The sequence below is a fragment of the Lolium rigidum genome, chromosome 6 (assembly GCF_022539505.1).
Source record: "Lolium rigidum isolate FL_2022 chromosome 6, APGP_CSIRO_Lrig_0.1, whole genome shotgun sequence".
NCBI lineage: Eukaryota > Viridiplantae > Streptophyta > Magnoliopsida > Poales > Poaceae > Lolium > Lolium rigidum.
The window spans coordinates 148,343,035-148,370,856 of NC_061513.1; the positions used below are offsets into that span (position 1 = coordinate 148,343,035).

Genomic DNA, 27,822 nt, shown 5'->3' on the forward strand with positions numbered 1-27,822 from the left:
TTACTACATGTAGCATTTCCCGATTCCAACCATATAACAATTTAACAAAGAAGATTCAACCTTCGCCATGAATACTATGAGTAAAGCCTAAGGACATATTTGTCCATATGCAACAGCGGAGAGTGTCTCTCTCCCACACAATGAATGCTAGGATCCATTTTATTCAAACAAAAACAAAAACAAAAACAAACCGACGCTCCAAGCAAAGTACATAAGATGTGATGGAATAAAAATATAGTTTCGGGGAGGAACCTGATAATGTTGTCGATGAAGAAGGGGATGCCTTGGGCATCCCCAAGCTTAGACGCTTGAGTCTTCTTAAAATATGCAGGGGTGAACCACGGGGCATCCCCAAGCTTAGAGCTTTCACTCTCCTTGATCATATTGTATCATCTTCCTCTCTTGATCCTTGAAAACTTCCTCCACACCAAACTCGAAACAACTCATTAGAGGATTAGTGCACAATAAAAATTCACATGTTCAGAGGTGACATAATCATTCTTAACACTTCTGGACATTGCACAAAGCTACTGGACATTAATGGAACAAAGAAATTCATCCATCATAGCAAAAGAGGCAATGCGAAATAAAAGGCAGAATCTGTCAAAACAGAACAGTCCGTAAAGATGGATTTTATTGAGGCACCTGAATTGCTCAAATGAAAATTCCCAAATTGAATGAAAGTTGCGTACATATCTGAGGATCACGCACGTAAATTGGCATAATTTTCTGAGCTACCTACAGAGAGGAAGGTCGAAATTCGTGACAGCAAAGAAATCTGTTTCTGCGCAGTAATCCAAATCTAGTATGAACCTTACTATCAACGACTTTACTTGGCACAACAATGCACAAAACTAAGATAAGGAGAGGTTGCTACAGTAGTAAACAATTTCCAAGACTCAAATATAAAACAAAAATACTGTAGTAAAAACATGGGTTGTCTCCCATAAGCGCTTTTCTTTAACGCCTTTCAGCTAGGCGCAGAAAGTGCATATCAAGTGTTATCAAGAGATGGAGCATCGACATTACCTTGGGCTTTACCCTTACCTTTCTTGTTCTTTTTCTTACTCTTTGACTTAGGGAATATATGTCTACCCCCCGGTGTAGATGTGAATCTTAGGGTGCCTTCTCCCATGTCTATGACTGCTCCCAATAGTTTCAGCAGGGATCTTCCGAGTGTGATTTGTCATGTTCCTGCACATTCAATAACAAGATAATCAATAGATATTGTTCTCCCAAGAACGGTTGTATGCACACCCGCAGCTATTCCTTTAGGAATTATAACAGAGTTATCAATAAGGGTTATTCCTTCTCTCCCTTCAACAAATCCCCAAAGTTTCAAAGTTTCATGAATACTCTTAGGCATTAGGCAAAATTCAGACATAATATCACAATTGGCATGAAGAGTTTGGTCACCGATAACAATTTTTATAGTAGGATCCCATAATGAAGGTTCAGAGTTCACTAAAACTTGATCAAGACGGTTACGAACATATCTATAATTTTCATTCAAGCGAGATGCACTTGTCTCAAGAGTGTTTAATCTATTATAAATGCTAATAAGGGCTGAATCAAAGTTATTAGCTGAATCATGTGATGCAACCAACTTCTTTATGGCATTAAAAGCTTGATCCCCATTGCAATGAAGGAAATCTCCTCCCACTACAGACATCCAAGGCATATCTATAGCGAATCATAAGACCAAAATAAAAATTACTAAGGAGCAAACTTAGAGTCATTTGAGGTTCAGCTTTACGATAAGAAGTAAAAATTCTGGAACAAGCATCTTTAAAACTCTCCTCATCCCCTAGTTTAAAAGTGAAGACTAATTCCTCAGGTGAAGAAGTAACAGGTGCAGAACTAGACATGATAACAAAAGTAAAATGCAAGTAACTAATTTTTTTTGTGTTTTTGATATAGAGTGCAAGACAGTAAATAAAGTAAAGCTAGCAACTAATTTTTTTTGTGTTTTGATATAAGTGCAGCAAACAAAGTAGTAAATAAATTAAAGCAAGACAAAAACAAAGTAAAGAGATTGGATTGTGGAGACTCCCCTTGCAGCGTGTCTTGATCTCCCCGGCAACGGAGCCAGAAATTTAGCTTGATGACGCGTAAAGCACACGCCCGTTGGGAACCCCAAGTGGAAGATGTGATGCGTACAGCAGCAAGTTTCCCTCAGTAAGAAACCAAGGTTTATCGAACCAGTAGGAGTCAAGAAGCACGTCGAAGGTTGATGGCGGCGGGATATAGTGCGGCGCAACACCAGGGATTCCGGCGCCAACGTGGAACCTGCACAACACAACCAAAGTACTTTGCCCCAACGAAACAGTGAGGTTGTCAATCTCACCGGCTTGCTGTAACAAAGGATTAGATGTATAGTGTGGATGATGATTGTTTGCGAGAAAACAGTAGAACAAGTATTGCGGTAGATTGTATTCAATGTAAAAGAATGGACCGGGGTCCACGAGTTCACTAGAGGTGTCTCTCCCATAAGATAAACGGCATGTTGGGTGAACAAATTACGGTCGGGCAATTGACAAATAGAGAGGGCATGACCATGCACATACATGATATGATGAGTATAGTGAGATTTAATCGGGCATTACGACAAAGTACATAGACCGCTATCCAGCATGCATCTATGCCTAAAAAGTCCACCTTCAGGTTATCATCCGAACCCCTTCCAGTATTAAGTTGCAAACAACAGACAATTGCATTAAGTATGGTGCGTAATGTAATCAATAACTACATCCTCGGACATAGCATCAATGTTTTATCCCTAGTGGCAACAGCACATCCACAACCTTAGAACTTTCACGTCACTGTCCCAGATTTAATGGAGGCATGAACCCACTATCGAGCATAAATACTCCCTCTTGGAGTTAAGAGTAAAAACTTGGCCAGAGCCTCTACTAATAACGGAGAGCATGCAAGATCATAAACAACATATAGGTAATAGATTGATAATCAACATAACATAGTATTCTCTATCCATCGGATCCCGACAAACACAACATATAGAATTACAGATAGATGATGTTGATCATGTTAGGCAGCTCACAAGAACCGACAATGAAGCACATGAGGAGAAGACGACCATCTAGCTACTGCTATGGACCCATAGTCCAGGGGTGAACTACTCACTCATCACTCCGGAGGCGACCATGGCGGTGAAGAGTCCTCCGGGAGATGATTCCCCTCTCCGGCAGGGTGCCGGAGGCGATCTCCTGAATCCCCCGAGATGGGATTGGCGGCGGCGGCGTCTCTGGAAGGTTTTCCGTATCGTGGCTCTCGGTACTGGGGGTTTCGCGACGAAGGCTATATGTAGGCGGAAGGGCAGCCTCGGAAGGGTGATGCGTGTAATTGACACGTCCGTTGGGAACCCCAAGAGGAAGGTGTGATGCGCACAGCGGCAAGTTTCCCTCAGTAAGAAACCAAGGTTTAATCGAACCAGTAGGAGTCAAGAAGCACGTTGAAGGTTGATGGCGGCGGGATGTAGTGCGGCGCAACACCGGAGATTCCGGCGCCAACGTGGAACCTGCACAACACAACCAAAGTACTTTGGCCCAACGAAACAGATGAGGTTGTCAATCTCACCGGCTTGCTGTAACAAAGGATTAACCGTATTGTGTGGAAGATGATTGTTTGCGAGAGAAAACGAGTAAAACAAGTATTGCAGACAGATTTGTATTTCGGTATTAAAAGAATGGACCGGGGTCCACGAGTTCACTAGAGGTGTCTCTCCCATAAGATAAAAGCATGTTGGGTGAACAAATTACGGTCGGGCAATTGACAAATAGAGAGGGCATAACAATGCACATACATGACATGATAAGTATAGTGAGATTTAATTGGGCATTACGACAAAGTACATAGACCGCCATCCAACTGCATCTATGCCTAAAAGTCCACCTTCGGGTTATCATCCGAACCCCTCCGGTATTAAGTTGCTAACAACGAGACAATTGCATTAAGTATGGTGCGTAATGTAATCAACAACTACATCCTCGGACATAGCGCCAATGTTTTATCCCTAGTGGCAACAGCACAACACAACCTTAGAACTTTCATGTCACTGTCCCAGGTGTCAATGCAGGCATGAACCCACTATCGAGCATAAATACTCCCTCTTGGAGTTAAAAGTAAAAACTTGGCCAGAGCCTCTACTAGTAACGGAGAGCATGCAAGATCATAAACAAAACATATGTAATAACTTGATAATTAACATGACATGGTATTCTCTATCCATCGGATCCCGACAAACACAACATATAGAATTACAGATAGATGATCTTGATCATGTTAGGCAGCTCACAAGATCCAACAATGAAGCACAATGAGGAGAAGACAACCATCTAGCTACTGCTATGGACCCATAGTCCGGGGGTGAACTACTCACTCATCACTCCGGAGGCGACCATGGCGGTGTAGAGTCCTCCCGGGAGATGAATCCCCTCTCCGGCGGGGTGCCGGAGGAGATCTCCGGAATCCCCGAGATGGGATCGGCGGCGGCGGCGTCTCGATGGGTTTTCCGTATCGTGGTTTTTCGCATCGGGGGTTTCGCGACGGAGGCTTTAAGTAGGCGGAAGGGCGAGTCGGGGGCCGGACGAGGGCCCACACCACGGGCGGCGCGGGCCCCCTCTTGGCCGCGCCGCCATGTGGTGTCGCCACCTCGTGGCCCCACTTCGTATGTTCTTCGGTCTTCTGGAAGCTCCGTGGAAAAATAGGCCCCTGGGTCTTTGTTTCGTCCAATTCCGAGAATATTTCGTTACTAGGATTTCGAAACCAAAAACAGCGAGAAAACGGGGATCGGCACTTCGGCATCTTGTTAATAGGTTAGTTCCGGAAAATGCACGAATATGACATAAAGTGTGCATAAAACATGTAGGTATCATCAATAATATGGCATAGAACATAAGAAATTATCGATACGTCGGAGACGTATCAAGCATCCCCAAGCTTAGTTCTGCTCGTCCCGAGCAGGTAAAACGATAACAAAGATAATTTCTGAAGTGATATGCCATCATAACCTTGATCATACTATTTGTAAACATATGTAGTGGATGCAGCGATCAAAACAATGGTAATGTCATGAGTAAACAAGTGAATCATAAAGCAAAGACTTTTCATGAATAGTAATTCAAGACAAGCATTAATAAGTCTTGCATAAGAGTTAACTCATAAAGCAATAAATCAAAGTAAAGGCATTGAAGCAACACAAAGGAAGATTAAGTTTCAGCGGTTGCTTTCAACTTGTAACATGTATATCTCATGGATAATTGTCAACATAGAGTAATATAACAAGTACAATATGCAAGTATGTAGGAATCAATGCACAGTTAATCACAAGTGTTTGCTTCTTGAGGTGGAGAGAGATAGGTGAACTGACTCAACATAAAAGTAAAAAGAATGGTCCTTCAAAGAGGAAAGCATCGATTGCTATATTTGTGCTAGAGCTTTTATTTTGAAAACATGAAACAATTTTGTCAACGGTAGTAATAAAGCATATGAGTTATGTACATTATATCTTACAAGTTGCAAGTCTCATGCATAGTATACTAATAGTGCCCGCACCTTGTCCTAATTAACTTGGACTACCGGATCTTTGCAATGCACATGTTTTGACCAAGTGTCACAATGGGGTACCTCCATGCCGCTCTGTACAAAGGTCTAAGGAGAAAGCTCGCATTTTGGATTTCTCGCTTTTGATTATTCTCAACTTAGACATCCATACCGGGACAACATGGACAACAGATAATGGACTCCTCTTTAATGCATAAGCATGTGGCAACAATTATTATTCTCATATGAGATTGAGGATATATGTCCAAACTGAAACTTCCACCATGAATCATGGCTTTAGTTAGCGGCCCAAAGTTCTTCTCTAACAATATGCATGCTCCAACCATGAAGGTGGTAGATCTCTCTTGCTTCGGACAAGACGGACATGCATAGCAACTCACATGATATCCAACAAAGAATAGTTGATGGCGTCCCCGAAACATGGTTATCGCACAACAAGCAACTTAATAAGAGATAAAGTGCATAAGTACATATTCAATACCACAATAGTTTTTAAGCTATTTGTCCCATGAGCTATATATTGCAAGGTGAATGATGGAATTTTAAAGGTAGCACTCAAACAATTTACTTTGGAATGGCGGATAAATACCATGTAGTAGGTAGGTATGGTGGACACGAATGGCATAGTGGTTGGCTCAAGTATTTTGGATGCATGAGAAGTATTCCCTCTCGATACAAGGTTTAGGCTAGCAAGGTTATTTGAAACAAACACAAGGATGAACGGTACAGCAAAACTCACATAAAAGACATATGGTAAACATTATAAGACTCCATACCGTCTTCCTTGTTGTTCAAAACTCAATACTAGATGTTATCTAGACTCTAGAGAAACCAAATATGCAAACCAAATTAGCAAGCTCTAAGTATTTCTTCATTAATGGGTGCAAAGTATATGATGCAAGAGCTTAAACATGAGCACAACAATTGCCAAGTATCAAATTATCCAAGACATTTTAGAGTTACTACATGTAGCATTTTCCAATTCCAACCATATAACAATTTAACAAAGAAGAAACTTCACCATGAATACTATGAGTAGAGCCTAAGGACATATTTGTCCATATGCTACAGCGGAGCGTGTCTCTCCCCCATAAAGTGAATGCTAGGATCCATTTTATTCAAACAAAACAAAAAACAAAAACAAACCGACGCTCCAAGCAAAGTACATAAGATGTGACGGAATAAAAATATAGTTTCGGGGAGGAACCTGATAATGTTGTCGATGAAGAAGGGGATGCCTTGGGCATCCCCAAGCTTAGACGCTTGAGTCTTATTAAAATATGCAGGGGTGAACCACCGGGGCATCCCCAAGCTTAGAGCTTTCACTCTCCTTGATCATATTGCATCATACTCCTCTCTTGATCCTTGAAAACTTCCTCCACACCAAACTCGAAACAACTCATTAGAGGGTTAGTGCATAATAAAAATTCACATGTTCAGAGGTGACACAATCATTCTTAACACTTCTGGACATTGCATAAAGCTACTGGACATTAGTGGATCAAAGAAATTCATCCAACATAGCAAAAGAGGCAATGCGAAATAAAAGACAGAATCTGTCAAAACAGAACAGTCCGTAAAGATGGATTTTATTAGGCCACCAGACTTGCTCAAACGAAAATGCTCCAATTGAATGAAAGTTGCGTACATATCTGAGGATCATGCTCGTAAATTGGCTTAATTTTCTGAGCTACCTACAGGGAGATAGACCCAGATTCGTGACCGCAAAGAAATCTGGAACTGCGCAGTAATCCAAATCTAGTACTTACTTTTCTATCAAAGACTTTACTTGGCACAACAAAACTTAAAACTAAGATAAGGAGAGGTTGCTACAGTAGTAAACAACTTCCAAGACACAAATATAAAACAAAAATACTGGAGTAAAAACATGGGTTGTCTCCCATAAGCGCTTTTCTTTAACGCCTTTCAGCTAGGCGCAGAAAGTGTACCTCAAGTGTTATCGCGAGACGGAGCATTGATATCATAAGCTCCCCCATTTGTGGTGGTACTAGGGGTTTTGTCAATTTTAGGCCTATAATAATATTTCTTTGGTTTAGGCATTTTAGAGACATACATAAACTTTTGCTCCTTTCCCACATAAGCTTTCTCTCTAAACTCGTAAAGATGAAAAGGTTGAACCCAAGGTTCCCATAGCTTTTTCAAGTTCGCCAATCCTATTAATTTGATTATCATGGTCAACACAAGTTCCTAGGACACTAATTCTTTCATCAATTCCTCCTAAGGATTTATCAAGTTCATCAGTTTTATCAAGTAATATCTCCAACTTAGTTTCAACACTCGGAAAATTTTTCTCTATGGTTTCCAATTTTTTCATAACATCCTCAAGGGAGGTTTCAATTTTAGTTTCATTAACAGGTGGTGTTCCAAATAAACTCTCAATAATGCAGCTAGCTTCTAAAGCGGGAGCGCCTAGGAAGTTACCTCCCGCGAGACAATCAAGAACATATCTATTCCAGCTAGAGATACCAACATAAAAATTCCTGAGTAGGATAGTGGTGGAGTGTTTCTTAGTGCACCTATTATGGGCATCACTAATTCTATACCAAGCATCTTTTAAACATTCTCCTCCTTGTTGCTTAAATGAACGAACTTCAACTTCAGGATTACTCATTTTAGCAATAGTAAATAAAACAAACTAGATAAAGTAAATGCAAGTAAACTAATTTTTTTGTGTTTTTGATATAGCAAACAAGACAGTAAATAAAGTAAAGCTAGCAACTAATTTTTTTGTGTTTTGATATAAGTGCAGCAAACAAAGTAGTAAATAAAATAAAGCAAGACAAAAACAAAGTAAAGAGATTGGGAAGTGGAGACTCCCCTTGCAGCGTGTCTTGATCTCCCCGGCAACGGCGCCGGAAATTTGCTTGATGCGTGTAATTGACACGTCCGTTGGGAACCCCAAGAGGAAGGTGTGATGCGCACAGCGGCAAGTTTCCCTCGGTAAGAAACCAAGGTTTAATCGAACCAGGTAGGAGTCAAGAAGCACGTTGAAGGTTGATGGCGGCGGGATGTAGTGCGGCGCAACACCGGAGATTCCGGCGCCAACGTGGAACCCGCACAACACAACCAAAGTACTTTGCCCCAACGAAACAGGTGAGGTTGTCAATCTCACCGGCTTGCTGTAACAAAGGATTAACCGTATTGTGTGGAAGATGATTGTTTGCAGAGAAAACGATAAAACAAGTATTGCAGCAGATTTGTATTTCAGTATTAAAAGAATGGACCGGGGTCCACAGTTCACTAGAGGTGTCTCTCCCATAAGATAAAAGCATGTTGGGTGAACAAATTACAGTCGGGCAATTGACAAATAGAGAGGGCATAACAATGCACATACATGACATGATAAGTATAGTGAGATTTAATTGGGCATTACGACAAAGTACATAGACCGCCATCCAACTGCATCTATGCCTAAAAAGTCCACCTTCAGAGTTATCATCCGAACCCCCTCCGGTATTAAGTTGCTAACAACGGACAATTGCATTAAGTATGGTGCGTAATGTAATCAACAACTACATCCTCGGACATAGCGCCAATGTTTTATCCCTAGTGGCAACAGACACAACACAACCTTAGAACTTTCGTCACCTGTCCCAGGTGTCAATGCGAGCATGAACCCACTATCGAGCATAAATACTCCCTCTTGGAGTTAAAAGTAAAAACTTGGCCAGAGCCTCTACTAGTAACGGAGAGCATGCAAGATCATAAACAACACATATGTAATAACTTGATAATTAACATGACATGGTATTCTCTATCCATCGGATCCCGACAAACACAACATATAGAATTACGGATAGATGATCTTGATCATGTTAGGCAGCTCACAAGATCCAACAATGAAGCACAATGAGGAGAAGACAACCATCTAGCTACTGCTATGGACCCATAGTCAGGGGTGAACTACTCACTCATCACTCCGGAGGCGACCATGGCGGTGTAGAGTCCTCCGGGAGATGAATCCCCTCTCCGGCAGGGTGCCGGAGGAGATCTCCAGAATCCCCTGAGATGGGATCGGCGGCGGCGGCGTCTCAGTAAGGTTTTCCGTATCGTGGTTTTTCGCATCAGGGGTTTCGCGACGGAGGCTTTAAGTAGGCGGAAGGGCATAGTCGGGGGCCAGACAAGGGGCCCACACCACAGGGCGGCGCGGGCCCCCTCTTGGCCGCGCCGCCATGTGGTGTCGCCACCTCGTGGCCCCACTTCGTATGTTCTTCGGTCTTCTGGAAGCTCCGTGGAAAAATAGGCCCCTGGGTCTTTGTTTCGTCCAATTCCGAGAATATTTCGTTACTAGGATTTACGAAACCAAAAACAGCGAGAAAACGAGGACCGGCACTTCGGCATCTTGTTAATAGGTTAGTTCCAGAAAATGCACGAATATGACATAAAGTGTGCATAAAACATGTAGGTATCATCAATAATATGGCATAGAACATAAGAAATTATCGATACGTCGGAGACGTATCAAAGGGTCACGAGGGGCCCACACAACAGGGCCGCGCGGCCAAGGGCCAGGCCGCGCCGCCCTGGTGTGTCACCACCTCGTGGCCCCACTTCGTCTCTCCCTCGGACTTCTGGAAGCTTCGTGGAAAAATAGGCCCACGGGCGTTGATTTCGTCCAATTCCGAGAATATTTCCTTACTAGGATTTCGAAACCAAAAACAGCAGAAAACAGACAATCGGCTCTTCGGCATCTCGTTAATAGGTTAGTGCCGGAAAATGCATAAATATGACATAAAGTATGTATAAAACATGTAGATATCATCAATAATGTGGCATGGAACATAAGAAATTATCGATACGTCGGAGACGTATCAGGTGGTAGGACCCTAATGTATTCTGAACATTTATTTCTAGCCTTCCTCAAATCTTGAGGACGAGATTTATTTTAAGGGTGGTAGTCTGTCACATCCCAAAACTTTGGAATGTGATAAGAAATTAAAATGAGTGTTTGTTTGCTTTTGTTGGTTGAAATTTTAGAAAGAATTAAAACTTTTGAGGTTGCTTAGAAATAATTCCCTAAATGATAAGTTTTAATGTTTTGGTTTTCAAGAAGAAGAATTTTGGCTAATAGTTATACAAAACAAACTATTTTGGAAATATGCATAAATGGACATATCTACATATATGCAATATTCTGAAATTCAAGATTTCATTTTCAAATACAAACCAGTGCTTAAGTGTTCTTTTTTATAAAAAATTATGCACCGATACTTTATTAAAAAGTACAAAATTTGTTTAGATTCAAATATGAAGAAATTGGAATCCAATTAAAATCATAAAAAGCAAGGCAAAAAATTGAAGAAAGAGAAATGAAATAAAAGAAAAGGGTTGTGGGGAGAGGAAACAACCCAACGGCAGAATCAGCCACCGGCCCATTTCAAGCAAATAATGAACATATACTCTCTTACCCACTCCCTCCACTAACGGCTTAGCCACACACGTCCTAATCTTCAACCTCTGCTGTGTACGTGAAGAGACTCGCGCCTTGATTCCAAGCCATTAAGGCTCCCATTCACTGCACAGTTTCTTTCTATTTATTCTCCACGAACTCCTCTCGTTTCCCCTCTCCTTCTCCTCCCAATCGTGCCCCAAGGCTCACAAATTTCCTCGTCGGAGTACGAAGGATTCCGCCGCCGTTCGAGATATTTTTAGCCTCCGTAAGTTGAACCCGCTGCCCGATTTCCTCTTCAGTTCCTTGCGCATCTCTCTGACCACATACGTGATTCTTCTAGGCGCCATAACGTCGAGGACGAGCTCGACTGTGAGGTCACCGTCTCCGCGACCAACTCCTGTCGAAGCTCGCCGCTGTTCCAGGAAGAGGAGATCGAAGTCGTGGACACCATTAGAATCTCCGCATCGTGCTGGACATCGTCAACCCCCTCGTCGTCTCCCGGGAGCCACCGGAGCGCTCTCACCGTCGACGGACGCGCGCAGCAACTCCATCCACATCCACGAACTCTGCATCGTCGGTAATGCCTACATGCCTGCTGAATGTACACAGTTTAGATTAGCCTAAGTCGAATCGTCGTAATCCGTTAGATCCTGATCGGAGGACCCATGTTACCCAATCAACACGCTAACAGAGGTATCCTATTCAGATCATTCAGATCGATCGATCACACTTGTAGCTAGCTCATCACACATCAATAACTTGTAAATTTTATATTTTAAGATCTGTTTAGTCCGTTCAAATTATTACTTCGAGACTTGAGTTCGTAATCAAATTCCCTATCCGATGATACAAGTTTTGCAAATTTCCGAATTTTTGTCATTTCAGACAATTTATGCCGCGAATTTCCAAAATCATACCCAGAGATCTATAAAGCTAAAAATTACAAATAAAATACTCCTGGTTTCACAAAAATGTGAGGAACACAATAAACAAATAAAAATTAGACCTTTGAACTATCTTCGAATATTCAAATTTAGATATGTAAGTTTGAGTTTTGTTTATAGTTCAAATTGAGCAAATCCAAATCCAAATCAAGTGATTCTTTTCGTAAATGGATCACAATGATATCATGTGTCGAGTAGAATCATTCTATATATCTTTTGAACCTGTTTTCAATTATTCAAATTCAAATATGGGAATTTGAGTAATTTGATCATAGATGCAAACCCATAATTCTTTTGAGCATGATTCCTTTTTGTAAAAGTGAATCATATGACCATGCTTATCTATCACTACCACCTATACACTCCAACTTGATCCAAGATCATATCTATCCAAATCATAATATCCTAGATTTTCTAACTATCACACTTCAGCTTGACTCATTTTTGACTTGTATTCCAGATGTCCAGACCATACTCTACAAACTAGCTTCATGCCTTGACTATTTATGTTCGTCGAGTCGTAAGACGAACAAAGACTAAAATAAAAATGAATAACAACTCTTTGTTTGTCTTGTTTGATTTTGTTTCTATGAATGGTGTGTCTATGTTGTGCTACCTTTTATCTTATAGATCATACGGAGAGCTGCGTGTTTTGAATTGAGAGAAGTGAATGCTCTTCGACAACCAAAAAGGCAAGTGACACTTTGATCATAAATTTCCCAATGTTTTATTACGCATGTAGTATTATTCACTAGTGTGCATGTGTGGGAATGTTAAACTATGCTATGTGAACCGCCAGTTAGGATATATTAGTATCTTGACCGATCGGTAAAAGACATTGTAGGAGTTGTTTGCTTAGTCATGCTACCCTTAGTTCATTGCGGATGGAGCAATGTTACCATTTTATATGACCTTGGTTCATTGCGGATGGAGCAATGTTACCACTTTATATGACATTTTGGTTCATTGCGGATGAAGCGATGTTACCATTTTATATGGCCTTTGATTCATTGTGGATGGAGCAATGATACCATTTTATATAACCTTGGTTCATTGCGGATGGAGCAATGTTACCATTTCCCTTGGTTCACTGCGGATGGAGCAGTGTTACCACTTTAATGGCCTTGGTTCATTGCGGATGGAGCATGTTACCACTTTAATGGCCTTGGTTTTTTTTGAAGGTAAAACAGTGGGCAAAAGCCCCCTGCAATTTTTATTAATAAAAAGTATCATGCAAACTTACAGAATGAGAGTGAGGAACTCTCAAAACAGAAAAGAAAAGAAAAAAGGAAAAAGAAAAAAGAAAAAAGGAGATCTAAATCTAACTAATAGACTGAATCCAAGTTTTGAAGGAATCTACATGCTTCTTTTTCATTCTATACACTAGTAACCTCAGTTCTTGAAGAAAGATTGCTTTCCAGTTATTGAACTCGGGATTTTGGTCTTTGAAAATCTTGTTGTTTCTGACTATCCAAATTCCCCATGCTGACAAAATAATGACTTCCATTGCAAAGGGTAGCTTCATTTTAAATCTCATATCCTCCAGCGCTTCTATGATGGATAAGCCTCTGTCTCTCTGTGGACAAATGAAGTCCCGAGCATTTCTTTGCAAGAGGGCAAGCCCGGAAAAGGTGTACTAGAGTTTCTTCTTCATTACAGCTTTGTAATACACACTCGATATGACCGCAACACAAAGTTCTTTCTTCTCAATAAATTCCTTGTATTCGAGTCTATCATGTAGTAGCAACCAGAAAAAGAACTTATGCTTTGCTTGACATGAAGATTTCCATAGAATGGAGAATATCTTAGGAGTTGGAGATAAACCTATCATAGCTTGATATGCTTTTTTTGAGGAGAATTCTGAATTTCCCCAGATGTAAGACCAATTGTCGAAATTTCCTTCCTGCATCCCTGTAAGGGTGTTCTGACATACAACTTCAAAATCCCGAAATTCTTCAAAGGCTTGTTGTGTAAGTGGTAAATGAAAAAGATCCTCCAAATATTCTGTATGAATCACTCTATGCACAGACCAGTCAGTATGTTTAGCAAAAGATACTAGATGAGGAAATTTTTGGTGCATGCAATTCTCTTCCCACGGATCTGTCCAGAAACTAGCAGTTTTACCATTGCCAATATTACATCTAGCCATAGCTTTGTATAAGTCCAATAATTTGATATGTGCTCTCCACCAAAAGGAAGCCCCCATGTTATTAGTGGGTAAATTTCCACTTGAATAATAGGACTCTCCGACCAGATGTACCCAAGGAATGTTCAGATTATTAAAAAATTTATGCAGATTTTTTAGCATAAGTGCCTTGTTTTGAATATCCAAGTTTAGAACTCCCAAGCCACCTTGATCCTTAGGTCTACAAAATTTTTTCCATGCCACAAGGGCTGAACCATTTGCTTGAACATCATTTTTCTTCTTTCTCCACAGGCAGTGTCTCATATATTTTACAACTTGTTCCTTTATGGCCACTGGAACATCAAAGCAACACATGAAGAAAACTGGCATAGAAGCTAGCACAGATTTAACCAATTGTAACTTTCCTCCATAGTTTAGGAAATCAGCCATTCCTCCTAATCTTGATTGTGCTCTTTGAACAATGGGAAGGAAATGTTCCATGGAGGGTTTAACAATACTAAGAGGCAGTCCCAGATAAGTAAATGGTAGAGATCCCCTCTTACATTGCATTGTTTCAGCAAAATGAATAAGCCTTTCTTCACTCAGATTAATGGGAATCATGTTGGATTTATTATAATTCACTTTCAAACCAGTGGAGTCTGCAAAAGTTTGCAACAAAGCCTTCAGACAAATCAAGTTTGCAGCATTTGCTTTCATGATTATCAGAGTATCATCAGCATATTGAACAATTGGGAAGTCAGGGCAAGCATTTGATGGTATGGGTTTTTCTATAAGTCCTTGATTCATAGCTGAGTTTAGGACTGATTGTAGTAGATCTGCTGCAAGCACAAAAAGAAGAGGAGATAGGGGATCTCCTTGCCTAACTCCCCTTCTACAATAGAATCTCTTGCCAGGTGTACCATTGAGAAGAACTGCAGATGTACCAGAACTAAGAATTAAGTGAATCCATTTGATCCATTTTTCTCCAAATCCTCTTGCTCTCAATATCTCCAGAATTGTACTGTGTTCAATCTTGTCAAATGCTTTTTCAAAGTCCAGTTTAAGAATCACTATTTCTTCTTTTGATTTATGGCACTGGAAAATGTATTCAAATGCCCACCCCAAACAATCCTGAATTGACCTCTGCTTCAGAAAACCATATTGATTTTTGTGGACTAGTTGTAGAATAATCTTTTGTAATCTATTTGCCAGAATCTTAGTGATGATTTTAATCACAGTATTCAGCAGAGAGATAGGCCTAAAATCTCCTGGTCTCATAGGTGAGTCAATTTTTGGTATTAAGGTAATGTAGGAAGAATTAATGCTTTCCAAATTGATATTTCCCTCATAGAAGCCCTTTATCATATCTTTGACATCCCTTCCAATGATACTCCAGCAATTCTTGAAAAATTCATTATTAAAACCATCAGGTCCTGGAGATTTGTCATTAGGTAGTTCCTTTATAATATCATCAATTTCTTTATCTGTGAAAGGCAACTCCAATTGTGCACTTGTTTCTGCATCCATACCATCTCCATAAAGATCATGCAAATTGAAATGCATGGAAGGATTATCAGATTTTCCCATTCTTTCTTTAAAAGCCTTCCAAAGTATATCTGCTTTTCCATCATGATCTGCTATTTCAGCCAGGCTTTCATTCATAAGCACAGAGATAAAGTTATGTCTGTAATTGATTGTTGCTTTGTTATGAAAAAATCTTGTATTAGCATCTCCAAGTTTTACCCATTTTATTTTTCCTCTTTGTTTCCAGTAAGCCTGCTGATTCTGCAATAAAGTGATGACATGACCTTTCAGAATATCTCTTAGGTTCCATTCTTCAAGAGAAAGAGTTCTCAGTTCCTCCAGATTATCCAGTAAAGTGATAACTGAATTGACTTTTTCTATGAGTATTTTTAGGCATGGTAAATTTTTTGCCCAAAGCTTAATGCTTTTCCTTAAGTTCTTCAATTTGGCAGTTACTTTTTTTGCAGGATCAGTATGCCCAACTGGAATCTTCCAACTTGCTTCCACTATGCTCTTGAATTCACTATGCTGTAACCAGAAATTCTCAAATCTGAAAATCTTTGCCTTTGGTATATTTGTGCCAATAGACACAACACAAGGGACATGGTCAGAAGTTGGTTTCACTAGAGGGAAAACCATTGATGAAGGGTAATTGACAGTCCAGGATGAAGAGGTGAAAAACCAATCTAATCTTTCAAGCAGAGGGGATTGTTGCATATTACTCCAAGTGTATTTTCTTCCCTTAAGAGGTAATTCTACCAAACCCAGATTACTTATTGCTTCATTAAAAAGAAGCATTCCATTGATGTCACCTCCTGGTTTGTTCCTATCTGAAGGTTTTCTGATGAAATTAAAATCTCCCATGATTAACCAATCCATATCATCAGGCATATCTACATTTGCAAACCATTCAATAAAATCAGCCTTTCTTTCTGCCTGACTTGGGCCATATACATTTGTTAATATCCAAGTATCATTAGATAAATTACTAGTGAATTGAACCGAGATGGAGAACTCATTTTGAAATGCTAGGGTTCCACTAAACAGAGCACTACCCCAAATAATAATAATACCACCAGAAGCACCTATGGAGGGAAGATATTCAAATTTATCAAATCTTTTTGGACAGAACTTTCTTATATAATCCATATCAAAGGATTCTCTTTTTGTCTCTTGAAGGCAAATGATATTACAATTGGACTCCTCAATTTTACTAGCAAGGGCAACCCATTTCTTTTCAGAATTAATACCTCTCAAATTCCAGTTCAATATTTTCCATATTCTGTTGTGATCCATGATAAACTTATGGTATTTGTGTAAATTTGAATATCAAGACTGAAGTTACTGCAAGCAAAAGCATCATCATGCATGAAAGAAACAGGGATCCAGGACCAGCACAAGACAGAATATATAGTATCATCCAAAGTGTGAAGCAGACTGTAACAAGTTCTCCACAAAAGCAACATGAACCAGTTTGGGTATATCACATATTTATTACAGAGATGCATAAGGTGAGCCCTTTCCTCCACAAAAGCTTGATATCTCTCTATCATTAGGATACTCTATTTATGAGGCCTTTTCTTGGCCTGAGATGCCACCCCATCAGTGACATTTGCTCCCTTAACTTTGCTATTCCCACTGGAGTTAGCTTGTGCTTTCCCTTTTGCAGGCTTGGATCCTTGAGCAGGAACTTCAGATGCCACACCTGGAGCTTTGTTCTTTGAGTCCAATTTGTTTTTCTTCAGCAATCTCTTTTCTAGGCCATCTTCCTGTACCTTACAGAAAGAAGAAGCCAAATTCTTTACCACTCTGGAATTAATTAAAGGAGGAGCAGCATTGCAAGTCAAGCAATTTTTATCCACACAGTTATCATGATTTTTGTATCCATCATTTAAAAGAACCAATCTGGGGCTCCTCCTTACCTCAGATTCAACCAGAGGCACCCCTCCATTTCTTCTCTTCCTCTTTGGAGAAATGGAACCAGATCCAGAGTTCAGCATGTTATGATCAGGACTATGTGTATTCTCTTCTAGCAATTTGCACACAGGGGCCTGGTTTGTGACACATTTATCAGGGATCACAAAGGAGATAGTATGTTCATATGCAATAGATTCCTTAATAATACTCCATAACTGAGAAGATAAGAAACCCTTGGCCCAATCAAACTTATCAGGTGTCATGAGCATTAGAGTGACAAAATTAAACCAACTTACAGGTATGTCACAGGAAGAAACACTTGCAGAGGAGTTGTGCATGTTAGGAGCAAAGTAATCCTCCCAAATTTTCATGCCTTGTCTGGAGAATCTCTTAGTAAGATCATGTTCTTCTGGGATGGAGAAGAAGGAGGTTTCCACCCTACCAATGATCAGGTGAGCTTCATGTGGAGGTAACAGGTTGATATCATCAAGCAGTTGGTCATTATTCTCATTGTTTGCCCCAAGAAGATTTTCTGCATTTGCTTGCTGAAGTATTCCATTATCATTTTCCTCATCAATATCCTCACCCTCCTCTTCTATGTAGGCCAGAGCAATATTCTGAAGACCTTCACCCATCTGATGAAAAGGAATCACACCCTCAGGAGCACCAGCATGAATCACCAGCTGTTGATGGACAGCAATAGCTGAAGAATGTGAGCTGCCAGAGGAATAAGTAAGGCCACTGCTTGAATCTGCCAAAGGAGGATTATCAAGATGCATTTCCTCTGCCTGTATAGCATCCAAGAGTCCTTGGAAAGCAGCATTAGGGGCAAGATCCTCTTCCATGAGATTGTTTTCTTCTTGTTGATTATTGTTCCCCATTGCCCAATGCCCCCAACCATCTTCTCCCACTTCATCCTCATCAATCTGTGCTGGTATAAGGGGAGCAACAGGAGGGACCAGAGCAACAGGTAAAGGGTGTGGATCCATTCCATCATCAGGCAGTGGGTCCTCATCAGGTGGGCCCCCTCCAAGCAAGTTGTGCTGAAGCACTTCCACAGAAAAGGTCCAGGATTCAGCCTCTGGTCTATTCCCTTCAGTAAACCTTATGCTTTTAGGAATGTCAACAAGATCAGTAACTCTCACTTTTGCTACCACTCTTCCCTTTTTATTATTATCTCTTTCCCAAAGCAGCAGAGTGCCAATATCATGGAAGCAAGCATTTAAATCTTCAGTATTCATATGATCTAAAGGTGGTCCAACCATGAGTACCCAAACATCTCTATTGAAATTTGCAGCACGCCAGTTGATACCCTCATCATGCTTACAGAAGGAAACATTAACATCACCAAAGGGGATAGGGCTAGTGTGTATCAATCTATCTCTGTCACTGACATTTGTGAACTGAACATAGGCAGCACCAAAGGGACATTCCTGAATACTCTGAAAACCCACTTCTGCCACTTCATTCAAGAACTCCTCAAGCACATTTCGGACATTAGGAAAGTGTACCTGACCTTCTGGGAAGGGATTGAAGGTGGCGATAGCATATTGCTCATGCATCCGCGGCTTCCTTGCGACGACAACTCGCTTCACTCCAACCCTTCCTTCGACGTGATGAATCTCAAACCCATGCGGAACAAACGGACGCGGGTCGATAGGAATGTTGGCCATTGCCGCCGGCGAGGAAGCCGGCGACCTCGGCGCAGAGGGTGTCAGAGGGTTTTTACAGAGGTGAGAGAGGGACGACGAAGCCGAGGAGACAAGGTGAGAGAGATTTTTTGTCGCCTGAGACTGGAAAAAGGTGAAGTCTCCGAAAAGGGAAGCTAGCTGAATTTGGGGGGCTGGCCCATGGGCTTTGAACCAAGTATGGTAACTTTCATCGGGCCAGGCCAAAGAAGGAAAGCTAGGGAAGGTAAACGAGGAAAGAAAACCCGGCAGATTGGCGCCCCCATTTAAAATTGTCGGTTGATAGGGGAATGCGTGATCATACCTTTGACAGGAAGATGGAAACCGATTAAACCGGCCATAATGTTCATTAATTGGCTCATTACTCTGTCGAGGCAAAATTGTAGCCGTTGACGGATCCGTAACATGCACTAAGCGCTCAAAAACTGATACCCTGGGATTGAAATTCGCCACTTTTTGCGCATATGAGAGCCTGGAGAATACTGAATTATTATTCCGAGACTTTGACTTGACTTCAGTCCATTCTCTTTTTTGCTCAATGTAAAACTTCCTCTCTTCTGCAATCCAGTTTGGACCACCTTGACCCCAAAGGTGAAAGAAGATCTTGAAAGAAGACTGAGATTGTGAGCCCAAATTATAGATTTGAAAACCAACAGAGCTTGATGAAACTGAGAACCTGAAAGTTCTGTCACGTAAAAGAATGACATTGTATAATGCTGCAGTGCCACCAAAGCAAGCTTGCAAGGCAATGGCGACAGTGTGATTATCCAATTTGAAACTTGCACGACCAAAAGAGCAGACCATGTAGAAAGGCTTCCTAGCAGAGAATTTTTCTATGTTCACCTTTTGCCCAAACTTCTGAATGCAATCCTTAGCAAAGCCAAGACCAGGTTTGAAATCCAAACTCTTGAAAACTTCACCTTGGGAGACAGTAAAAACATCTTGGCTTGAATTAGCCACCACTTCCACAAAGGATCTAGGAACAGAAGATTGTTGTTTATCCCAAAGTAAAGCATGCTGTATAGAATCTGAATTAACACGCTCCCCCACTCTAACAGAGAAGACATTAAGTTCCAAAATCTGACCAGTTTGAACCTTTTCATTAAGAAGCAAGAATCTGGCATCCAAAACTTGCTCTTTTGAGTCCAACAACACAAGCCGTTTGGCATTTGGTTTAAGAATAAGGAAGGCAGATCTAGAGAAGAGAAGCTTTGAATCTTTAGCATCAGACGTGGGAGCTAAATCAGCATATGTAACTCTCCATCTGACAGGAGTGGCCTCAGGAAACGAAGAAAAACCAGGTGGTGAAAGCAAACAGGCCTCAACAACAGCAACATGAGACTCAAAACGAACTGTGGAACCAGTATAGAACACTTCACCAGGGTTGAGGTGTTTACCCACCAAAGGAGCCTCTTTGTGATTTACCAAGGATAACCAATTTCTCGGCCAGAGATGAAGAAAACCAGGGAGAGACTTGCTCTTACCAGAGTCAAGGAGAACTTCAAAAGAGACCTTCCAACGGCCAAGAGGTGAAGGAGCCATTGGGTATCACCTTGAAGAGAGGACGACGCCGGTGAAGATGATTGGAGCAGAAAGGAACAATCACCAGAGATCAGAGAGATCGCCGGCGATGAAGGTGTCTTTAATGGCCTTGGTTCATTGCGGATGGAGCAGTGTTACCACTTTAATGGCCTTGGTTCATTGCGGATGGAGCAGTGTTACCACTTTAATGGCCTTGGTTCATTGCGGATAGATCAATGTTACCATTTTGTAGGTCCTTTGGTTCATTGCGGATGGAGCAATGTTACCAATTTATTTGACCTATTGGTTCATTGCGGATGGAGCAGTGTTACCACCTTATATGACTCCTGGATCATTGTTGATAGCAGTGTTCCCACCTCTGTATGAATATTAAATCACTGTTGATAGCAGTGGATGCTTCCACTTTAGTTGTCACATGACTTATTGGGAATTTACCGGCGTGGCTGCACCTTTATGTGCAGGTTATACACATCTGAATGAAGGATGTTGGATTTTATGGTTACGAGTCTATCCTCAACATGCTCGCCTGGGGCACATGAAGACGAATGACTCCATGATGTCTAAGTTTGTTCGTTGTAAAACTTTGATGATAGCTAGCCTTGTGCTATGCAATTTGTAAATCTTTATGTAAGTTCTGGATAATACGATGTAATAAAGACCTTTGTTTCTTGATATTACATCTTGTACTGTGTGTGCTAGCGATTGATCCAGGGACTAGTACATATACGCACAGAGATCGGCACCTAAAACGGTGAGGTCGCTACAGTCTTCCATAAGTAGCTCATAAACTTCACGTCACAATCAGAAACAATAGTCTTCGGGACTCCATGTAGACGTACAATCTCCCTGAAAAACAGGTTAGCAACATGGGACGCATCGTCGCTTTTGTGGCAGGCAGTAAAGTGTGACATCTTAGAGAATCTATTGTCAACACCCGGATTTTTAAGTCCAGATGCCTATTATGCCATTCATCGCAATCCCAGGAATATTGTTTTTGCGAGACATAATAGATTGATATCACAACACATCATTCATTACAACACATAATCGTCTTACAACAAAGGATCACATGATCCAGTCTTTATTACAATAATAGAAGTTCTATTGATCCATTACATAACACCTAGCGGAAGCGAAATAGCGTAGTAGTAGTCCATCTATTCCACAGGCAACTGTTGACGTCAGGAGTGATCCTAGTTGTCGTAGACGTCCTGCTGTCCTTCTTCCGGGTTCTGGTACTCTTCTTCATAGTCTGGCCATTTGAATAGCCAGGGACACAGCCATGAGTACTTTAAAGTACTCGCAGACTAATACTAATGTAAATACTATCAACTATAGTAAGGGGGTTCTAAGCTCTAGATTCATTTGCAGAAAGCCAGTTTTATTTCATAAACACTTTAATAATCAAAAACTCCTCATTTGCCTAACTTAACTCAAGTGGGAACATTAGTGTCATTCCCACAACTCAGCTTGTGATTCAAAGTCAAAGTCACCTTTCAACTCAAATCACAAGTCACCATTCATATTTTTAGAAAAGTTCGATGACGGAACAGTATGGCCTCTCCAATCTGTCCATGACCGCGGACGCGGCTATTCGAATAGGTTAAACTCTGCAGAGGTTGTACACTTGTGCCACAACAATTGCAATAGTTCGTCGGGGTAATCGGCCCTGATTTATCGTACGCAGTACGCGAACTACCAATCCTAACCTTTCATTTACATACCCTAGTATAGGCACCTCTCCCCATGAGCTTGGCCTCCCAGTGAAGACACGCGGTCAGCCTGGGAACTGCACAGGGCTTGGGCCGGACATTCACCTCATTTTACGTCATTTCACATTACTTCACCGATACGGAGGCAGCCTCGGCATAACCCCTATGACGCTTGTTTAGAGGGAACCCATACTAAAATACATAAGTTTCCAGCCTAAGCCTTACCCAGATTCAGGTATTGTGGGGGTACTTGTAAAATTGGAATGGTATCGCATCCGAACCCAACCATCAGTGTTTTTTTGGTAAAATTCACCAAGTCATTCACCAGTCATATTCACCTTCAAAATCTTTCAATAGAATGACTCATCATTCCAAGGTTTTCAAAGTCATTTAAATTCACAAGTTCCCAACTAGAATAGTCACTTTTAATATTGAGCACTAGCAACTAGTTATGAGGGGTGCTAAGTATCTTGGAGCTTGCTAGGCTAAGTGTGATTCTCTTGTACTACTCTATAATTCAACCAAGTGAATCATAAATCAAAAAGTAACTTTGATAAATAAAATCAAGTAAAGCTTGTAAAGTAAAAACTTGGGATAGGTTCATAAAGTAAAATGTAATGGTGCCTTGCTCTTATAGAGCTTTGCACTTTGCAAGAATATAAACTTGCAACCAAAATGGTTTGCATTTGTCTAGCTTGCATTGGTAATAGCTTGCCTTGATTGGTGATGTGATCAAAGTTTTCTTGCTCTTCCTCTTGGTAGAAGACCTCTTCCTCTTGATAGCCTCCGGTACTAGCGTCTATAAACGAATACGAGGATACAATCACCAAACAACACTTAAGTATTCTTAATTAGCCTTAATGGCTCACATAATTGATCTAGTATCACTACTTAAGATTTATTCTCAAATTATGCTAGGGTTTCTTTATTTAATCTTAGGAGAAATAATTTCCTCTCATTGAATCTTCTTAAAATTTAATCTTATCAAATAACCAGGGATGATCCCATGTTGACCAAGGTCAACACTTCACACTTAGTATTTGAGAAAAGTGATTTAAATGAGATTCATCATCTCATGTGATTTAAATAACTAGTGCAATTTAAATACTATGTTGATTTAAATTCTACAAGTGAGCAAGTATGAGCCTAAGCATTTAAAGGTCAACACATTACTTCATATCACTTGTGAGAATGATTTAAATGAGGTGCTACACCTCATTGGTTTAAATTCCTAAAATTTGAAATAGTTTGAATGGGCTAGTATTGACTACATAGCCAATATTTTGATTCTAGCCCATTATCATGTACAGAACCCATATCATATTTTTACATAGTAAATTAGGGTTTGTTAAAGGCGAATTATTGCAATTGGATTCACTTCAAAATTCACAACGGTTGATTTTTAAGATTTATTTGAATACTGAAAAGTATCTATTTTGTTATATTTGCTATTCAAAAATTACACAACATATGGGGTTGAATCCAGTGAGGTTAGCTAGATAATTTCATAATCTTTCTATAGCATTTTTAATCACCAGATTTGGATTTGTAGATTTAAAGCTATTCTATTTCTAGCACTGCATCAGTATGGAAGAATATAGGAAAAAGATAAAACGGAAATTCAATTCAAACTGAGGGCGGGAAGAAGTTGGGCCGGCCCAGCTGCTGCCCGGGCCGTGCGTGCATGGCGCATGCACGTCGCCCGCGCGCGGGGCGCGCAGATCGTCGGATGACGATCCGACGGTGCTGGGCCTTCGTCTTCCTCCCGACACTGCAGGCTTGCGGGGGCGATTTCTCTCACCTCGGAGCTCGGATTCAGGCGTGGTTAGGTGCGTTGGAAAGCTATTTCCAAGGGCTACAACTTTTCTGTAGGTGTCGGGGGCTATGGTGATGAAATTATGGGCGGTTTTTGGTGTGGCCGCCGGCGAGCTTGTGGGCGCCGGTGAGCTGCGAGGAGTGCAAAAGGGAGGCGCTAGGGAGAAGAGAGGGAGGCTGTGAGATGGTGAGGTGCTGTCCAGGGCGTGGGGCGGGTTTATATAGTGTCCAGGGGAGAGGGGCGGGGCATGGACGGCATGATGGCCATGTCGCCGGGCGCGTGGCTACAGGGTGTTCTGGGCCGAACGGTCATGTCTAGGAGGTGCGTGGGGGAGAGAGGAAGCTAGTGGCGTAGTAGGAAGCATTGGTTTGCAGTGTGCACGCAGAGAGGTGATGGTGTCCACAGGAGGGTGATCATGGACAATGGCATGAGCATGGTGGTCGAGTCCTTGCTCTCCTCCACCCAGGACCATGTCTGGCAGGTGTCTAGGGTCCAGGGGACTGTAGGTGACATGATTAGAGGGAGGGAAAAGGGCCAGGGAATGGGGGTGCATGGTGGTGAGCATGTGAGGGGCATGGTGTGACATGGGCTATGCTATGCTTCTCCTGAGGTCAACCTTGGCATGGTGGGGGTCAGTGAGGTGAGTGAAACTTATTTGACAAGGTGAGGGTGACTAGAGATGGAGGAGGACAAGGGTTGGCATGGTGAGGTCTACATCAATGGCATGGGCTTGGCATGGTCCTCTTTGCATCATTTTCTTGGTCTATGAGTGCTGCAAGCTTGGTTGAGGTGTGATGAGTCTATGTGACATAGTGCACCAGGTTGGAGAGGGCTAGAGAGTGCACACTTGATTTATTCAAAAAGTGTATGTGGTACATGCAATGAGTGGCAATCATGAGCATGGTGATCATGGCCAAGGTGGTGTCATCTCATTGATGTGGCTTTTCAGAGTACCATGGTGTACTATCAAGGATGGCAAGAGAGAGAGAGAGAGAAAAAGTGAGAAAGTGATGATTAAAGTGGTTGTACCTCCATTTGATTCTATGTGTACCTCTTCCTTTTAATGCAATGATCTCTCGTGCACTTACTTTTGATCAAAATTCTGCATGGATGTGTTCTAAATGATGTTGGGCAACTATGTGTGGCATTGGTTTGAAATTTGGAGAGGTTTTGTGAAAATTCAAAAAGTGGAGGGAATCTAGAATTTGTTTCAAGGTGGCATCTTGGCTTGACTAATTAGAGCAATGGTCAAAGCTTTGGTCAAAGTGGTCAACACGAAAAGTGTTCATCTTGATGAGGTCTTGGATGAGGTGCAAAGAGTTGTTAGGGTTTGGTTTAAGAATCTCTTAATAGAAGAGCTCAAAGTGGGTAAGATAATATAAAATGGCCAAATGACCATTATCATATATAAGTTGCATTTGAATTCTTCTTTGCTTTGATTTGGGTTTCTTTGATGCAATTGTGTTTGTTTATCATATATAAGTATTCTACAAGCATTAGATCAAGCAATGGTGGCCTTTTATGAAGATTTGCAAAAGTGGTCTTATGTGTATGTGAGTGAAATTGGGATTATCTCACAATTTGATTTCTCTTCATTTTGATTTGACTTTTCTTGACTCTAATGTGATTCTTATTAGTTTAGAAACATTTCCCAACCATTGAAACCAATTCAAATGGTCTTGATCAAAGATTTGCAAAAATGGCCATAACACATAAGAGGTGATGTGTCAATTTTTCTTAATCTTGTAAATTGTTCCCCTTGCTTTACTTTTGCATGGGTTAGGGTCAATTTAGTGTTACATTAGGTTGAGAGATGGTTTCACATCATTTGTTCAAGGTTTTAAGTCATATGGCAAGAATTGGGTATTATGGCTATGTGTCACATATGCCTCTATGCATATGTTGCATTTGTGTTTTAATTTGACTTGGCTTGACCCAATTGGTGGGGTTGAGTGTTGAAATGGTATAGAGGAGTGATCCAACCATTCACCACATGTATTAGGGTCAATATTCTTAAATTCACATTTTTACTATTTTACTCTCATATGCCTCTATGGCATTTTTAGTTTCTTTTTATTTTCTTTTGTTTCACTTTGGATTTGGTTTGATAAGTACTAGGTAAGGTGTATGAAGGTTTTCCAAACCTCTAAGCAAAGTAGAAAAGCTTAGGGTGAAGTTTTGTAAAAATAGCCATAGGCACATATGCCTTTTTCTTATTTAATTTCCTTTTATTTTATTTTAACTAAGATGGTGAGAAGAGGGGTGAGGTTTAGGGTTTAAGATTATTTCAAAAATACTATAACAAGCAATCATGGAAATAGCACAAGAATTAAGCAAGATCACTATGTATCATACTCAATTTAAGAAAAGTTTTTATTGGTTCCAAAATTTGGAACTAGGGAAATTCATTTGTTTTGTTTTGAATTTTTGGGATGTTACAAACCCTTCCCCCTTAAACAAATCTCGTCCCGAGATTTTAAGAAAAGTTAGGTTCCTAAGAGAGATTGAGCATTTTATTAACAGGAGGACATACTTGGCGTGGTCCGGGGTGCTTCCTGAGCTTCGATGGCGATCATGTGGTAGAAACGGCCGTTGTTGTTGTTATGATTCCTTCTTCCGGCAAAGCGGCGCTGTTGCTGAGCAGGTGCTGCGGTATTGGCGGCAATCCTGGCAAGCTTTTTGGGGCACTCATTGGAGAAATGACCCACAACTCCACATTCGTAGCAGTTGACGGTGGACTTGTCTTTGGGGATTACGGGGGTAGCATTGCTTCCAGTCCTTGGGGCAGTATTGGGGTTGTTGTTGTTTCCATTGTTGTTGCTGTTGTTGGGGTGGTTGTTGTTGTTGTGGCTGTTGTTGTTTTTGTTGTTGCCTCCGGGCTTCGGGGGTCCTCCGTTGTTGTTGGTGTAGTTGGGGCGATAATTCTGGGAAGGGGCTTGTTGTATCTTGGGGTGAATCCTCCAGACGAGTTATTGCGGTACTTCTGGGTGTGGTGGGGTCCATTCTGGTTCATCATTCCGCGCTTGCGGTTCTCGTTGGCATGATGCAGCTTTCCTTCCATCTGTATGGCTGAGTCTACCAGGGCTTCTAAGTCAGCGAACGGAATGTTCACTAACACAGTCTGCATCTCGTCGTGTAGTCCGTTCGGAAATCTTTCCTTTCTCTTTTCATTGGTGTCGGTCTCATCCGGGGCGTACCTTGACAGAGTGAGAAACCTATCGCGGTATTCCACCACGGACATTCTTCCTTGCTTGAGTTCACGGAACTCGTCTCTCATCTTCTTGATCAGTCCTTGGGGCACATGGTATTTGCTGAATTTCAGCTTGAAGTCTTCCCATGTCATCATCTGTCCCGCATTCATTGCACGGGCACTTGTCCACCAGGCTCTGGCAGGTCCTGACAGGTAGTGGGTGGCGAACAGTACTTTTTCTGCGGCTTCTACTCCCGCAACTTCAAGGTTGTTCTCCATGTTCTGGAGCCAGTCATCAGCATCGAGGGGCTCTTCAGTCTTGTTGAATACCGGAGGGTTGGTGTGCTGAAAGTTCTTCAGCTTTGATC

General features: G+C 41.2%; 1 long non-coding RNA gene across 1 annotated transcript; it reads left to right on the forward strand.

Annotated features, from left to right (window-relative positions):
- Positions 1 to 11,047: 11,047 nt before the first annotated feature.
- On the forward strand, positions 11,048 to 12,633 carry LOC124666424. Its single transcript, XR_006990897.1, has 3 exons — positions 11,048 to 11,261; positions 11,337 to 11,573; positions 12,571 to 12,633. It is a non-coding gene; the product is annotated as an uncharacterized LOC124666424 (long non-coding RNA).
- The last annotated feature ends 15,189 nt before the right edge of the window (positions 12,634 to 27,822 follow it).